A 10,887-nucleotide genomic window follows, 5' to 3' on the forward strand; every position below is an offset into this window, starting at 1 on the left:
CAATTAATAACTCATTCCAAATGAAAAAAACCTAGTATATGCATATAATGAAACCAATCAGTATATACTGTACACGCAAAAGAGAAACAATGTATACTCAATAAAAAAGGACAGTACACTCGTTCGGATAAAAGTACTATATACTCAACAAAAAACAGTACATATCCCTTTTCTTCTTCTTGCATGGATTCTTTTTTTTGTCCAACGGTGCATGCACATGGACGGATTAGCCATCTGGTATTGAATCCCTTAATTTTAGGAGCAATCAGACACATGCATGTGTGTGGTCGTTGCATGCATCGGTTCTGTTTTATCTTCTCTTGCGGTTAGGAGATGGGAGTATGTACTCTTGGGAGTATAAAAGAGGAGTCCTTATATATACTATTAAGCATACACATACAACGCACGTATTATAATTAATAATAATAATAATAATAATAATCTATTTTAAATCTTATTAGTGGGCTTTTTTTTACCGAGCCATTGAAATATGTCTCATGCCCAACAATGAAAGCGCGCGTGTAATACACGATCCACAGATATGTCTTCATGAAAAAAATCATGATCACATAAATTTATTATAATTTTTTACATATTTTTTTAAAAACAACAACTAAACAACATTATGTACTACGCCCTCTGTAAACTAAACTGAAAAATGTTTTATATTAACATACATAAGTAATATTTATCTTTGGGATCCTCCTCCGTCTTCATGTATTTTTAGAGGGATTATAAAATATTGGATTTTTTTAGAGAGATAAAAATAGTTAATTGAGTCGCAATTGAAAAAATGACAAATATATTAATGTATTAAAATTTAGAAAACATAAATCCAAATAAAAAGGTGATTTTTTTAAAAAAAATAAACATGCTAATATCACTCAACTTAGTCAAAGTCAACTGAAATCTAACTACACCTTTACAAATACTTCAATTTTGGATATGATTCATTCGTTGCCTACCTAGCAGCTAGCTTGGTTTCCGATTCAAGAACGCAATTGCTAATTAGCCGGTAAAAAAACTCAGCCGAGCGCTGGGCATCAGACGAACGGCTGGGCTGGATTGATTGGACTTTTGGTAATTTTCTGGCCCATATCAATGGACAGGGAGCCGGTTCCTCAGTTAGGCCCCTCAGACCGTCACCTACCTTCCCACCGCTTCACGTAAAAAAATAAAAAAAATCCTACCGCCCCTGACATTTCTCCCCGTCGTTCCCCATTCTTCCTTGGTCGCCAGCTCCCTCTCCCCACCGCCAACCAGAGGTTCGCAACCCCTGCTCTTCCCCGCCTTTTCGACGAATCCGGTCGCCCAAGTGGCCGAGGAGGTCCCTAAGCCTGGCATGCTCGCGAGCATCCCAGCGTTAGGCTCTGTCGGAGGCACAACACTTCCACGCCTGTGCTCTTCTCCGTCCTTCGAATCCGTTGGCCGAAGTGCCCAAGGATGGGCTCGAGCTCGGCATGCTCACGGGCGACCCAGCGCGGAGGCCCGCAACAAGACAACAAGGAGCGGGGCATGGGTGCGCAAAAACATCTGGGCACAGTTCGATACCTTCACTGGTATGAGCAATATTTTTGTGAAATGAATTCTCATTTCTGTATTGACCATCAGGATTAATTCTGATTTGATCTTAGTCCTTAGACATTACTTCATGTCAACTCTCTGGATTATCCTTTGCAATTAAATTTTAATTCATACTGTGCAGTTTACCGTGTACTAATGTGCCAATGTAATTTCAATTAGGTGTGCCTCTGTTTGATGTTCTATTCAAGATCCCTGTACAATTTTGTTATTCAAGATACAATGGCACTCGATGATGCTTGCTAACAAGGTTTGCAATGCAATATGCACTGGACTGTTGCTTGCCAGATGACTGGAAGACGGGTACTTCATCCTCTCTTTTTTCCTTCAGTTGAAGCAAGATAAATAAGATTCATGTATTGTAACGAAAGCTGCAAATTTAGCTAAAGTCAACTGATGGTGTAATATCTCTTCCTATGAGCAGCAGTAATGGTATCTTCTGTTGGAGTAATAAGGCGTTGCTGCATAAATATACTTGACTTTCAAATGAGCGTGTCAAGAGGTTTAATTAGTGTCGATCCCTACTCTAATTATAGCAGGATATCTCGTTCCTGTACTATTTGAAACTTACCAATCAGATGTATAGAATAACAGAAATTTGCTAGATAAGCTAACGTTACAAGGGGAAGTGAACATTAAACATTTCATATAGTGATTGGGAATATCTGATATGTCATCATTGTGTGTTTCCTGTTGTAGATAAATTTGCTTGCAAGGCTCTTGATGATATATCCATTTTCATCAAATTCTTAAGGGTATGGTCAATTGGAGAAGACATTACTATGACTACACAGATCTGTTTTTCAGGTGATGAATTGTAACCTTATATTCTTTATTACTTGGAATTGAAAATCACTGAAAACAATCCATAATTACTTTGGAGAGAATATTTTATTCTTTTCTGTCTTGCTCTTGTTCAGCGTAGGATGCATATCAATTATCACTATCATGGTATATTATTGCCATTGAGGAATCTTCCCATGTAGCAAATTTACCTCGAAAGTACAAAACTTTGGCAGATCACCATCAGGTGCAGACAGGTACGTACATTTATACAGAATTTATGATAATTCAAGGCACTTCACGCCCAGGAAAGCAACATTCAGGCAAGTCTCCATCACTACAACTACATCCACCAAGTTAAAGAAAAGGTTCCCAAGTCACCTCAATAGCAAACTCAAAGGAAAATAATGGATTCACACAGCTTTAAAGTAGGCATTTCTAAAAATAAAATCAAAATTGAATTAGAACACAACATACAAAATTAAGGCGATTGGGAGATATGACAAAATTCCTGAAATCTCATAACATTTGTATCTGAATGGCAACAGAAAAAAGAAAAAATCTGAATAACAGTAATTAAAAGGATAGAACACATAGTCAAAATTAGAAGGATTGAACAACATTAGCTTTAAATAGAATTAGCTCGTTGAGGCTGCAAGAACAACATACAAAGCTAGCATGGCTCTAGAACTAACAAAGCACATTTCAGGCAAGCACGCCTAACCGGCTACATACCATTTAATCGTTGGTGCTGAAAGAGATAACTGTGAAACACAGACCTGCACGCCTCCTTTCATCCTTGGCCATCTGTGTACCTCCCCTTTGTCCAGATGGTGTTCTTCATGTTGCAGGGGGCATCTCCCTCGGGGCTCGCTGACACGTCCATTAGCTTCTGCTCATGCTACACCACATCTCCAACCATGATAAAAAAGCAAATGATTCAAGTTCAAGTTAGTCAAGGAGTGACCTCATTCTAACGGAATCATTCAAAAGATATGATCCCACTTTGCATATGCAAATAACATCTTTCAGCATTGTACAATTCTCCTTCTACAAGTACTCATGAGAGTTAAAATATGCATACATGCACCGTCCCTTTGCAATTGTGACAACAAGTGGCACCTGCAGTAGGAAAACATATGCAGTTTTAAGAACTATATATAGACACAACATTTTAGTAGGATATAACAAACCATCTTAGCGAGATATATAACACAAGTTTCAACATGAAAGCACACAAGTTTCAGCAGCCATACTTGTTCACACAAAAGACCATAAGTTGATGGCAAAGTAATGAAAATAGTGACAACACTAAAAACCACAAGTTCATAGCAACAATGTGTACATAGCATCACTGTCAAAACAGCAACATCACTAAAAGAACATCAACTACTCTTCTCTTCTCTTCATCACCAAACTGTTAGTGCTAGGCACTAGCTTTTGTTCTCATTTGCAACAACCGATGACACTATGCAGGGGGTGCCTTGTTTGAACCTGTTTCACATTAGATTAAACTTCAGGAGAGAAACTACTCGTAGGTGACCATAAAAAAAGTTCAGGGACTAATATTCATGGCTTAAACATATGAAAAGCACCTTACCAAGAGATTAAAAACTATACAAAGAACCCTTGGTCATCATCTGATTCTTCTTGTCCCAAAGGAGCAACATGGCCATCATTTACGTAAGACTCATCATCATCCGTATCATCATCAGATTCGAACTGAACATCTTCAAACTCAACAGGTTTTATATTTTCTATGACTGAAACATCAATGCTGGATCCTTCATCATCATTTCTGCACCAACTAGTGATCTCTTCAGGTATTGTAATTTCTGGCACTGTAATTTCCGCATCGACGACATCCAGTACGTCTGCGTCACCACCTTCATCGGCTTCAACAGCTTCATCAAGGCCTACACCATTTAAAACAGAAGGAGCAAACAAATTGCGTGGATTCATTTTAATAACAGTTGCCCAATCAGGGTTCTTCACATATCTCACATAGAAAACCTGTTGAGCTTGGAGGCCTAGAATGTAAGGGTCTCCCTGGAATTGGTGTAGAGTAGTGTCAAGGTAAATAATTCCATATTTGTCTTTCTTATACCCCTTACTCTCAGTTATGTTGGCAGGAGGCACATCAAACCAGTCACACTGGAATAGAACAACCTCCTTATCAGGAGGGAAGTCAAGAAATATGATTTTCTTGATCACCCCATAATAATCAATATTGCCTGTGGTTGCATCGCCCTTGACTATGACGCCACTATTTTGGGTACTCAAGTCCTGCTCGATATAGGAATTCCGAAAGAAATATCCATTCAGAACTGTACGATTGTATACACGGGCTAGATGATCAGGTCCTTTAGCTAGCGCATAAATAAGATTGCTGACCTTCCCATCATTGTGGAGTTCTGTGATCTGTTTCATGGAATAGAATATGTGTGAGTGTAATGTACAGCATTGGTACGTTATTACGAGGAACATTAGTGAAAATGCGAAATAAACTTACCCGTCTCTCAAACCAGCCAACAAACTCTTCCTTGTGCTGCCTTTCAGGATTAGGAGAATTTTTACTTGTCAGCTCCTCAAGATGTTCACTTCAAAGAGAAATGATTGTTAGTTGAATAGGAAAGTATTAATGCATATCATGATGTGAAATAAAATACATAAGTATCCTTACTCAATCCATGGCGCGGTTTCCTCACAGTTTGTTATTATGAAATGCCTCATTTGATTAATCTCAGCCAAAGACAATGATTCACAAACAAAACCTTTCTTGGAGTAATCAACTGTACTCATGATGCTAATTCCTGTTGATGGTTGATCTGTACCTCCGTCTTCATGACGTTCGGACTGACTTAGCTTGGTAGGCATTCCATCAACGAATCGACTGCAAAAAGTCATGCACTCTTCAAGTATGTACCCCTCTGCAATAGAACCTTCTGGTTGAGCCTTGTTACGCACATATCCTTTGAGCGTACGCAAGTATCACTCAATTGGATACATCCATCTGTACAAGACAGGCCCTCCCAATCGGGCCTCTTCAGCAAGATGAATTGGGAGATGCATCATAATATCAAAGAATGCTGGTGGAAAGATCATCTCAAGCTGACATAGAGTTTCTGGAATTGTTTTGCTCAACCTCTCCAAATCTTCATCCCTTAACTCCTTGGAGCATAAATCAGAAAGGAATTTACTCAGCTGAAGCAATGGGTTAACAACATTCTCTGGCAAAAGCTTGCGCAATGCAATAGGAAGAAGTTTCTGAAATATAACATGACAATCATGAGTTTTGAGTCCACTAATCTTGCACCGATCGAGGACTACACATCGCTTAATGTGTGAAGCATAGCCATCAGGCATCTTAATGCTCTGCAGAAAATTGAGGAGCATTATCTTTTCTTCCTTTTTTAAAGTATAGCAACCTTTCTTTATGTCATACTTATGCTTACCAGGCTTTGGATGCTGGTCCTTCCTAATTTTCAGGTCCTGTAAATCAAGACGAGCCTTCACACCATCCTTTGATTTCTTATCCATCTCAAGCAAAGTCCCCACAATGCTGTCACAAATGTTCTTCTCGATGTGCATAACATCCAAATTGTGCCTTACGAGCAAGTTCTTCCAATATGGGAGTTGGAAAAATACACTTTTCTTCCGCCAGTTATGCCAGCTGCTAGTTTCCGGTCGCTTTCTCTTATTTGACCGTCCGAATGGTGCATGCTGAATGCTATCAAGTTCCCGCAGAACTTGTTCACCTGTAAGTACCACTGGAGCTTCTCTATTATTTGCCTTGTTGTTGAACAAACACTTGTTTCGACGCCATTTGTGGGTCCTGGGCAGAAAACGTCGGTGTCCCATGTAGCAATGCTTTCGACCATACTTGAGCCATAAAAAATATGTATGTTTGTGGCAATACGGGCATGCTAGCTTGCCTTTTGTGCTCCAACCACTCAGCATTGCGTAAGCTGGGTAGTCACTAATGGTCCACAACAAGCATGCATAGATCTGGAAAAAAAATTTAGTTGCAGCATCATATGTCTCAGCACCATCCTCCCATAGAACATTCAGTTCATCAATCAAGGGCTGCAAGTACACATCTATGTTATTTCCTAGTGACTTTGGTCCTGGAATAATCATTGACATAATCCAATTTTCTTGTTTCATACACATCCAAGGTGGCAAGTTATATGGAATAAGAATGACAGGCCATGTACTGTGTGATATACTCATGAGCCCAAAGGGGTTGAATCCATCCGAAGCAAGACCAAGCCGAACACTGCGAGCATCCTTTGGCAACACCTGTGTGAACATCTGCAGAACTAAGTCACATGCTCTATTGGTCATCCCAGACATGCACTTGATTTGGTAAAGCTTCACAATGAAAGATAGCTTCGTGAAATCCTTGCAACCTGGGTACAACTCTTTTTTTGCCTCTTTCAATAGTTCGAAGAAGACCTAGGCTGTTGCATTTGGCTCCTGGTTCCTTTCTTCACCGCTGGAAGCATCCACATGAATGTCTCCCGCACCTTCACCAATGTTTGTATTGTTTTGCATGTTTGTGCCCCTTATGAGAGTATCAGCGTCTTCATTATCAGAATCTTCAGACATGCTTCCCTCATCCGATTGTTCACCATGGTATATCCAGTGAGTGTAGATTGGATCCATCCCATTGAACAGCAAGTCAGTATGAACATCCTTTTTCTTTTTCGGAACAATATTAAGACATCTCCTACATGGGTATGGGACTGTTGAGTCTGGGTGAGCACCATCGAAGGCAAAATTCAAGAAATCCTTCATGCCAGTTTGCCACTCAACAGAACCTCTTTCCCTCTCCATCCAGCTCTTCTCTCGTGTCATTTTTGCGTTATCTCCGTAAAGCCAGTCCTGTTAAACAAACATAACAGCTGCTTTAGTAGCTGCATTACAGTCAATAGCATCACTAGCTGCATTACAAGACAAGACAACAGGGATACATACATACCAGTATTACTGTCACATGGTAAAGCAAACATTTATCTATACATTGTAAAGCAAAATTTGGTTGATGGAAGAAGAAATAGTATTACTGTCACATGGTAGTATATGTGACATGAGGGTAAATAAGTTCAGTTTCGTAGTTGGCTAGATCATGGAAAAATAGAAATTCAGAGAGAGACAGTGACGGGAAAATTTGCCATTTGCTTTGTTTGTCCACCACCTGCATCATGATCTGCTCTTGTGCTCAAGAACATAGCATAAGGGGCAAAGCAAAACATCTGCTCTTCTGCATCTTCTTCCATGTTTGTGACACTTATGAGAGTATTGATCATGTAACATAGCATAAGTAGTCACAGGATCAAAGCAAAAAAAACAAAATAGTAGACAGCAAAGGTAAATGGTTCAGAAATAGGACTGTATTTTTGGTACTATTCTGATTAATCAAACACACAGCCAAGTACTAGCAAGTGAAACAGGATTCAGCCGCTCATAACTACTCATACAAGAAATCAAGATCACTGGGTAGCATACTAAGTATTCTCACAGTAATTTTTCACCAATAAACCCATGTCCATGCAATGATTCACAGGGTCATATGCAGATCAAAGCAAAACAGTACAGAGTTTCAGAGATTTACAACTAGAAAAGATCTTCTGCGTGAAAGGCTTGAGGTCTTGTGCGTGATCTTTGAAGAAGAGAAGCAGAAGAGGATCCTTGGGGAAGATCGGCAGCGTGTTGGAGAGGAGCAGCGGCGTTCAGGGGCGGCAGGAAGGGGCCCCGAGGATTCAAGCTCCCCCGCCGTGAAGCGCGCCGTCAGGGAGGAGAGGCCGCCGCCGCCAGCCTCCTGAAACCCTCTTCTCACCTCCCTCTTCGCTTGACCCGATCTCTCCCCTTTCTCTTTTCTTGGTTCGATCTGGTGTCTCCCCTGTCTGTCTGTTCTGGCTTCGATCTTTTTTTTGTTCAGGGGCGAGAGAAAGGAAGTCGCCCCCTTCCTTCGATCCCCTCCTCTGGTTTGTGGTTCAGCCGCGCGTGGGATCAGACGACCCGTCTGGTGGGTCGCGCCACTGCGTGCTTCGATCGCCCGGGTGACCAGACAGGCAGACACGCTGTCTGGTGCAGCGCGTGACCTCTTCTGCCGTATATTACTTTTTTAAGGTCGGATAGCGTATATTACTGAAATATGTCCATGCAAAAAAAATAAAATTACTGAAATATGTGATTAACGTGGCCTTCTTTTTTTGTTTGAAAGAAGATAGTAATTCTATTAACCAAACTTTGATTATCTGCAACTTTTAAACCACAAATCCAAATGATCTCATTGTTTTTGCATTTTTTAAATTAAATTGATATTTATATAGTAATTTGGTTGCATTATTTTGCCTACTTAAGTAGTGTAGGTAGCATATGTCGGCCAACAATCGGCACGTATCAACGTCCTACACCACCCATGTGATCACTAACTTCGCCTCCGATGATCGGGTCGCCCTCGACGATCGGGTGGACTCCGGTCACGGCTCCATCGAAAGCTTCCAAGACCGTGCGCTCCATTCCCGAGCTCTCCGTCCTCCGACAGGCGTGCCTGGTACGCCTCCTCCAATTCCTCCGCCTTGCGCCGCTCTTCCTCCTCGCTTTCATGGAGGGATGTGAAGCAGAAGAGGTTGAGGACTAACATATATTTTGTGATTTTCATCCTAATGCAATAATTATTGGGCATCACTGAGGAGTAACGACAATAGAGGCATAAAGAGATAGCGGAAACTAGGCACCGTGAAATATTTTAAGAGATTTATTTATGTCATCGATATGTGCATGAGGGGTGATTTTTTCCCTCCCGTTACAACGCACGGGCATGTTTGCTAGTGAATACATAAAGAAGGGACAAGGTGTTGGCCTTATATGAATACATTTATTTTAACAAATGTTTGATATGCCAATAAGTAACTCTCAAAACTAAATTTGTTTGGTTGATAATTGACATAGTTGAATCTCTATTATTTTCGTTAAAACAAGAGCAACATGATTATGTTGGACCTACTGTGGCATGGAGGACCCTCCCGAGTCGCCCTCGCAGGCGACGGGAGAGATCGCTAGCCAAGAGATGATTATGTTCGGTAAAAATGAAAGATGATGAGATCACCCCATCTAAAGATGAGACTGACATAGATCGAATGTCTCATCTACCCATCCCCTCAGTACTTATGTTTTGAGACAAGAGTATAACCTAATAGTTTTAAAGTGAGCGGCGTGTGATGTCTCTGTGACATGTAGTTCAGAGCTGGCCAAATTTCTGATGCTTTAACCAATAGTTCACCAAGGCACAAAATTTTGACATATCCAACCTAAGTGTAGATTGATGAAACAACACCTTCCTAATTGGCTACGGGTGGTTGGCGGACCGGGGTTGTGGCGGAGGGGTTGAAGCAGCGTGGTACATCACCTACCCAGCCCGTCCACTGGTTGACGGTGAAGGCATCTGTGGACGTCATGTTCCTCCCACTCATTCTATCTTATTTCGGGTGAAAACTTGATCTTCGGATCGGACGATAGCGATGTTCGTGGTCGTGCCCTTCCTGGAGGCATCGTCTTGGAGATCTCGGTCCGGCATGTCCGTCGCACATCTTCCAAGATGATCGCTCCTCGTGCTGGTGGTCTTCGTCGGCTCTAAGCAGATCCCTTTTTTGCACATCTTATAGGTGCTTGCTAGTAGTTGAGGTTGTGTGTCGGTGCCCGGCATTCGTGTATCTTGCTTTGGGTGTGTGTGGTATCCATTTGTATCGGTTGCTTCGATGTATGTGATGGTTGTTTTACAATATAAACAGGGAAACTCTTTTTCTTTTGTTAATTGGCTTTCTTAAATGACGACGAATATACAAATATCAATGACGAGAACATTATAGGGGACGGCATCGAATCACCCCTTCATAATTCACGGATTTGGTGTTTTTTTCACCATGATATAACTTCTTACTAATAAATATTAGTATTCCCTCCATCTCGAAATATATTTACAATCTAGAAAATTTCCTCCAAAAATATTTTTTAAAACAAAAAATTACTTTCCCACCACCCAATTTAGGTGTACTTTTGTTTGCGCCAATATTTTTTAACCTCCCGCTAAAAGTCCCAAATTAGTGTCTTTGTTCCCACCAAAAAATTAGCCTCCCGCTAAATACCTTTATAACAACCCACGAATATATAATTGTAGATCAAATCACGGCGTCTTCACGGGCGATTGGATCTGAGCCCTCATCTCTGTTCATCTGTGCTGCCGGTGTCATGACGGCGTCAACAGAGCGAACCACAGCAGCTGCACGGCGTCAGGTTAGTCCTCCCGATCTCCTCCCTCGCTGAAAAATCCAGTTCCCCTCGATCTCCCCCTCCTCCCTCCCCTCTGCGCCGCCCGCCTCCGTCCGGGATCAAACCCCCCTCCCCCGCGAGCTCCTCCTTGATGCGCGGCTCTCTCGATCCCGATCCATTCAGAGGGGCTGCCCCTTCTCTCCTCGCTCGCCGCTTGGTCGTAGAAAAGAAGTCCGGGCAAGGGAC

The 10,887-nt window shown here is 41.4% G+C and overlaps 1 long non-coding RNA gene and 1 other non-coding gene across 2 annotated transcripts; one reads left to right on the forward strand and one right to left on the reverse strand.

Annotated features, from left to right (window-relative positions):
- The first annotated feature begins 922 nt into the window (after positions 1–922).
- Positions 923–2,625, forward strand: LOC147965214 (uncharacterized). The gene is made up of 4 exons (XR_015608201.1): positions 923–1,559; positions 1,744–1,884; positions 2,281–2,388; positions 2,502–2,625. It is a non-coding gene; the product is annotated as an uncharacterized LOC147965214 (long non-coding RNA).
- Positions 2,626–2,628: 3 nt separating this feature from the next.
- Positions 2,629–8,492, reverse strand: LOC125512833 (uncharacterized). The gene is made up of 6 exons (XR_007285564.2): positions 7,982–8,492; positions 5,048–7,251; positions 4,877–4,964; positions 3,965–4,785; positions 2,842–3,858; positions 2,629–2,707 (listed from the first exon to the last, which is right to left on the reverse strand). It is a non-coding gene; the product is annotated as an uncharacterized LOC125512833 (transcript).
- Between the last annotated feature and the right edge of the window lie 2,395 nt (positions 8,493–10,887).

The sequence above is a fragment of the Triticum urartu genome, chromosome 6A, assembly GCF_056163025.1.
Source record: "Triticum urartu cultivar PI428250 chromosome 6A, HENAU_Tu73, whole genome shotgun sequence".
Taxonomy (NCBI): Eukaryota; Viridiplantae; Streptophyta; class Magnoliopsida; order Poales; family Poaceae; genus Triticum; species Triticum urartu.